The sequence below is a fragment of the Ylistrum balloti genome, unplaced genomic scaffold (genome assembly GCF_031769215.1).
Source record: "Ylistrum balloti isolate Yb309-2 unplaced genomic scaffold, AGI_CSIRO_Ybal_v1 Utg369680, whole genome shotgun sequence".
NCBI classification, from domain to species: Eukaryota; Metazoa; Mollusca; class Bivalvia; order Pectinida; family Pectinidae; genus Ylistrum; species Ylistrum balloti.
The window spans coordinates 164,997-172,383 of record NW_026781921.1 but is presented as its reverse complement, the minus strand read 5'-3'; positions in this window follow the sequence as shown (position 1 = coordinate 172,383).

Genomic DNA, 7,387 nt, shown 5'->3' with positions numbered 1-7,387 from the left:
ATGACAAACTCCTGGTCGACTATCATATTGATATTTGCAATTAACATTCTGATATTATTTTGACATTGGGAAGAATATTTTTTTAAATAACATATAAAGGATATGATTGTGACATTAGCTATTTCATCGGATGAACATCACTGTCATACCAGAAATGTATATCAGATGAATTCCAGTGTGATACTTGTAAATAACAAATGTATAGCTGGTAGAATATGAGCCGGAAGAACTTTTTTTCTAATTTGTCTTTCTTTTATTGTACATGAGTGCAAACCCCTGACGTACTTTCCCTCAATCTGGGTGTTACAACCGTACCAATTCAGATTATTGAAATAATAGACTTAGAGACATAATCACAGAGCAACGATGTATACATAAGTAATACATAATTATCTATTGATAATTAATGCATGACTTACATGTTTATCATTGTGTGTGCCAGTAAACAAAGCGAAATCTTCCGCATGGTCTGTAACTTTCATGCCTCGAACATCTCACGTGGCATCAGTATGTTGTATTATAAACTCTGAGCGACACGCGCTGAAACCACCCGCTTACATGATAAACACGTGGCCAATAACTAAAGTACGTATTCTTATGGAAAAGTGACCGCTGACTGTTGATCATACTTGGCCACTGTTGAAAGGTAAATGTCAATATCAGATGTTTGCCCCGATTGACTGCAGTCTGATCATCTTTCCGTATTATCAAACATGTCCGATTACAATGAAGGTTTGTGCAAGCAACATAGTACAGCTTCAGCCTTATTTCGAATTAGTCCTTTTTGTATAAGAATAAAGATATCAATTTGATAAAGATACATCTTAAATCGTTGATTTCATTTAAACGATATGAAAATAATAATAATTAAAAATGAGACAAAGATATAAAATAAAATTAACATATGAAATAAAAACGATATCAGCAGAATCTTAATTCATTTTCAAATTTGATAAAACTAGGGCAAAGTATGTACCAAAGCAAAAAACAAACAAACAAACAAACAAACACACAGACACTTCTGAAAAAGTACAAGAAAAATAATACCAGTCATTATTTAATACTTCTAAACCGTTGATCAGATCAATCTTATAACGTTTAGATAATTATCATTAACAGCTGTTTCGTAGCTTAGTTTGTTGAAAATTTTCTGAAGCAAAACATCATTCAAGATAAGTTAGGCCAATTATCGTTAACTAAACATAGTGTTTCTGTGAACAGCGTCTCAGCGTTAACTCGCTGGACGAACGGGAGTCTATTTCAATAACAATAGAGGCCTATTGTAAACATTCATCGTTGAAAATACTCTTGGTCGTCTTCAGCGTATAGGTAACAAATGTTCATCAATAAAAAAGTAGTCAGGATCAAAACGGAAGTAAGACTACAGGGAATGTTTTTAAATTCACAAACAAGAATTTTCTCGAATAGACGGATTAAAACAAATGATAAATGTATTATGCTAACTGACATTTGTTCTCTGGCCTATTCACAACAACTATGATTTTAGGTGGATAGTATCTACGAATGATACGGCAACCGATCGGCGCTTTATATTGTAATCACACTGAACAAACCGGACCTGAACACATTGGAATGACTCTTCACTTGGTCTTATTATAACGACAGCGAGCTAACAAGCACGTGGAACCAACTCTTCTTTAAGATGGATATAAATGTGGTACCATTATGAGTCGGTGTAATGCATATCAGAAATAAGTTGTTCGTCTGTCTTCGCGAATCCTCTAAATCTCCTACAGCAACGGTAACAAAAATATTTGTACCCCCTTTCTTGGAGAAGACAACTCTCGTAACAAGAGTTATATCAGTTTGAAATGGGTATGGCGTTACACAGTGTGAAAATATCTCAAATAAAAAAATATGTTTGAAGATTGGTCAAGAAATATTTTGGACTCTTTACAATCCACATACTATCAAGTCCATTTATTGTGTAAACAATCTTTGTGTTTTCTTGCCAGCTAGAAAACTTAATTACCACTAGACAATTGCTTTATATCAAATCAACTTAATGATTGTCTTATTGCAATATTGCAATCATAAGCAACACCGATAGTTCTTTCAGAGTTCTTTCAACATGTCGTGTGCATTCCATTCTATGCTGATACGAAATAACGTTGTCGAAATGTTTGTAATTTTGCTGGCACAAAAATGGGTGGTCTGGTTGAACGTTAAAACAGGATAGAGCGGATGATGTTTACATTGTTGTGAAATATTAGTACAAGTGTCAACCTAGTCACCGATTTACTGTCCGTTTTTATGAAAACAATGTCATCTTTGGCATATATCATTAGGAGTCCGAAAGGCTGTGTTAGTATTGTTTTGGATCGACTCTGATAAGGACTCCAATATTATATATTTAGAGGTTTAATCAGGCGATCAGGCTTACAGCATGGCGAAGGATAAATGTATTGGAGATCGCGATAGCATCGATAAAAACAATGGAACTCTCAGGACTTCAGAAGATGTTAAATGCGTGTGAAAGACAAAGCCTCCTGCTTATTTCACATTGCAGATCGGTCCTGCTTTCATTTCTAAGTTTCTTTTAAAAAAGTTTAAATGTTTGTATCAAGAACGGCTATGTATTGGTCGTAATTAATTTCAAGGCTCTGGATTAATCGCTAGCAATATGTTGGTCGTTAACAGAACCTTAATCAGATTCTGTTTACGAAAATCAATCTCAATTGATGAAACGAGAGCAAAATTTTGACATTGTATTTATAGATACAGGAAGAAAATGTCCAGGTGTTCCGTAAGAGTAAACGTTTGATGCTTCATCGACAACACCAGTAAGGGTAACCCAGGTCAATCCAAGTTAGATAAAGGCTATAGTTGTAATGAGTTGTTGTTTTTTTTGAAAGGATGCAACGTACATAAAAAAGTGAAATCAAATCAAACTTGGAGATAAAAAAATTCAAACCGAAAAGGAAAAGAGAAAATACACATTTAAATCAGTTTACCAAACAACTGCTTAATTTTCTGGCAAGTTTATATCATCATTAGTAGGTCATGGTTGTACGGTTGTTGTACGTCTGCCAGCTTGTATCAAATACATATACGTGGGGGAGGGGCGCTTACAGTTAGATTAGCTAGTACAACCCACTTCTTGGGGGGAAAAGGACAAATACCGAAATTCCGAAAACAATAAAACCAAAGTATTATCCAAGTGCTAGGATATACATAGTATGATAATAAAATATCTGTAATTCAACATGAAAATGACAGCTCATGAGGATACGTTTTTTAATTGTTGATATTAATGGTAACCAGACCTAGGTGAAGTGTGATTGATATAGGTATCAGTAGAATGATTACACAGGCTTGAAGTCCACTGTACACTTAACCTATAACTGATACCTACATCAATCACGATAAAGTTGCTGACACTAATATTTGTACAAGGCGGGTTTAATGGGAAACCCACACGTCGTTTTTTTTTTCAATGGGTCAACATTTAGTCGGTCGGACAGCAAAAGGTCGCCTCAGAGTGACGATACTGTACCATTTTCTTCACGAATGGTTTTGTAAGGTTATAAGATTGCCCAGTTAGATTTAACGTTTGTTAATACAGAGGAGAGCGGGTAGATAAACATCTAGATAAATATTCCACATCTTATTCTATTCACAAGTAGACACGTTATAACTTCACATCTAGATTTTTAGTTTTTTTCTCGATCATTGAATTTTACACGGTCGCCTCCTAGGTTGTAACTTTAAGGTCCCCAGCATCATTGATGCAGTTTAATTCATTGTTTTTACTCCACTGTTTCTCACTCTAGATTTATACTGAAAGATGGCATTCACTTGTGTTTCCTCTGCGTAATATTGGATTTGGAAGTGAAGTATATTGATAAGAGATACTGAAAGTACTTTTTGTCTATGTAGCTGGACAGAATAATGTAGATAAACAGGATTGTTATTGTTATTTGTTTGTTTGTTTTTGTTATCGGTCAAGTTATTTACTCACTCTAAAAAATATATAATATAAACTGTATGAAATTTTTATTGTTAAATCCGATTTCAAAGATCCGTGAAATGAACGAGAAAAGTTGGAGAGTAGCTATTATATCGTGTTCTCATTCGATGTTGTAGGGGCGATTCATGTTGAAGTAACGAAAACATGCTGACCGATATGTAATGAAGTTATTGAATGACATCCTAATCAATATACCAACACAAAAATTATGTTAATTACAACAAATTGGAATTGTATCATTATTATTTTTAAATATCCTTCATTTACTTCATTTGGGTTTCATTATCTTACTGGGTTGCCATATCCTTATGTTTACAAAATCTTGATGATAAGATGATAAAACATGAAAGAAAAAAATCCACATAGTCGCATTTTAATTTTGGCTTTCTATTGCTCCTCTTTAAAAAGTCCGTAAGAACCTACATTAAAAGGAACAAGTCTGCTAACACCTTGAATTTTTGGGATTGGTGAAGGTTTTGGGTTTACATTGAATGTATTTTAGGTATTGGCCAATAGTCAGTATGAACAATTAGGTAAGACAAGAACACCCGATAGGAAAATACTTTCAAAATCTCAGACTTGAGTGATTCTTTAATTGGTTAATAGTATCACTTTAACAACTGTTTCAACTAAACCATACACAGGTGATTTTTATGCATTACTGGACCTAAATTTCTAGTTGAAGTAATGCATATGTTTGTTTTGACATTTGAAAGTCGCACATGTTTCTACGTAAGCATGATCTAATGATTAAAGCCGAATCTGTCCGGAATTTATTTCCAGATATTTACCGGAATTGATTAACAACATAGGAAGCTAACACAAAACACGAGACAGGTCGATAAGATTTAGTTCACTATAATTACCGGGCACATTGCCGCATTTTATCCGGACTTCAAATATTGTAGTGGTACCGGCTTCCTCTCAGGGTCTACATATCCTTCGAATTTCAAGACAGAAATTGAAAACAAAAGCGTGTAAATTATGTGTTTCTTTTTTTCCCTTCAAAAATGTTGTGAAAAAGTCTTTGAAATGCCACGGATGTTTTCTGTGAATACCATAAAACAGCAAAGGAAAATATTTTAATAGTATACCTGTATTTATATAAATGCAATGATACAACAAAACACGGGGAAAGTATGCGAATGAATATTGCTTGTGTTTTATCCCACGGGAAGTATCTATACCAACTCTATGCTAGTTTTGATAAAGCAAGATTCAGAAAGTTTGTAATTTGTAAAGAAAGTGAGAGCACAACGTCTTCATTTGATTTACAAATATTACAAAAAGATAATGAAAGTTTGTAAAAGGTCATTATCTTCAAACATACAAGAAAATAGTACCTTCCATTAAAATTTTGAGTAAAATACGAACGGACTTCATGATTTTAACAACTTCTGACAACTATACCTTGTCGGTAATGCTAGGGGCCCGACATGTTGGAATCTATTTACAGAAATTAAATGTTATAATGTAGACGGGGAAGTGTACTTGCACTGTAGTTTAATGTATCTAATAAAGAGAGTGGAATACTGTAAATATACATTCTAATATCATATTATCATAAACAATCGGAAACGAGACATCAAGTGTTTAAAATTGTCACAAAAGGTACATCTTATCAACACCTTCAACGGAAGTATTCTAAAGACAGACTTATAGATCCTAGCCAAGTTACCAACGATTGTGACTTAATCCGATAGCAGAAAAATAAACATATATTGTCAACAATACAACATGTCTTATAATTATCATAATGCTTTACAAGTACATTGTATCTGGTTTTATAATTATTACAATGTTATACACGTACATTGTGTCTGGTTTTATAATTATTACAATGTTATACACGTACATTGTGTCTGGTTTTATAATTATTACAATGTTATACATGTACATTGTATCTGGTTTTATAATTACTACAATGTTATACATGTACATTATGTCTGGTTTTATAATTATTACAATGTTATACATGTACATTATGTCTGGTTTTATAATTATTACAATGTTATATAAGTACATTATGTCTGGTTTATAATTATTACAATGTTATACATATACATTATGTCTGGTTTATAATTATTACAATGTTATATAAGTACATTATGTCTGGTTTTATAATTAATGAGAGTTATATCTTATCATGCTAATTAAGTATCTCGCTACCTGTGGTTACCTACTCACCTGAATCTAACTAGGTGTATATGATTTGTCAAGCGTTGCCCGCTTCACCTTGAACTCATAACCTATGTTATACCTGAGTTTTTGTTTGACGTCATTGAAACATCTTTTCGTTTTTGATAGAATTGTCAAAGCTTGTTACGTGAACAAGTATAGTATGCATGATAGAACTGGATAACTATTCTATCTATCTGATACAATTTCAATCAAAGTGTACATTTTTATTTCATTTCATTTTTTCATTTAGTTTCGCTTTTTTCATCCGAGGTATATACAAAGTGCATTTGTTGGTTTTTGAACATTCTCCTAACAATCAGCGTCATATCAGGATCCTGTTAGGTTGTACTTAATTGCACTTGCTTCACGTTCCCTGTCGTGTATCACGTTATTGTAATTAATTAAGGACAGCACCTGCTTAAAGGACAAAATATGAATGTGTATTTCAGTGTAACTGACAGAGTCTAGATAGGCACTATCAAGTATTTAACAAAATGAAGAAAAAAAATAATAAGGAGATTAGAGGAAGACAGGGAATGATAAAGCGTTTCAATAAGAGCAATCCCAGACGAGCCGTTAATATTTTAGTGGGTGACACATTAGTCGCCTCTCCCGGTATCGTGACGATTGAAGAAGTCATACGCCGAGCTATTTGGGCAAGTAACGTCTCTAATTTGATTTTATGATAGTGTATACATGACCTGATTGATCTGAAGGCATCATCCCTGGATTGGAGATACTAATATTTGCCCTGTTTTTACTCGGTTACATGTGTCCTTCTATTGACGGTTACAGTAAATCTCATCATATAACTAGTGATATCATTGCACCATCTAGGTAGCTTTCGTATCTTTACTTCTTATTGATACCTGCTATTCTATCATTCCCATGCCCGGCAAATCACGTCCGGCAAGTAAATCCAGGTATCTCACGAGCGGCACCACACGCCCGGCGCCTCCCGCTAAGCACCTCTTTGTCCGGCAACTATACCCATGTATCTCACACCCGGCACCTGTGTCCCAGCACCTCCCGCCATGCATCTCACGTCGGCAACTGAGTTTTAAACATCTCACGCTCGGCACTTCACGTTTGGAACCCTGCGTCCGTAACTTCATGTCGGCACTTCACGCCCGGCTCCTGATGCATGGCAACTAAAGCCGGACATATTACGTCCTCAACTTCACGCCCAGCACCACACGCCATGCAACTCTATCT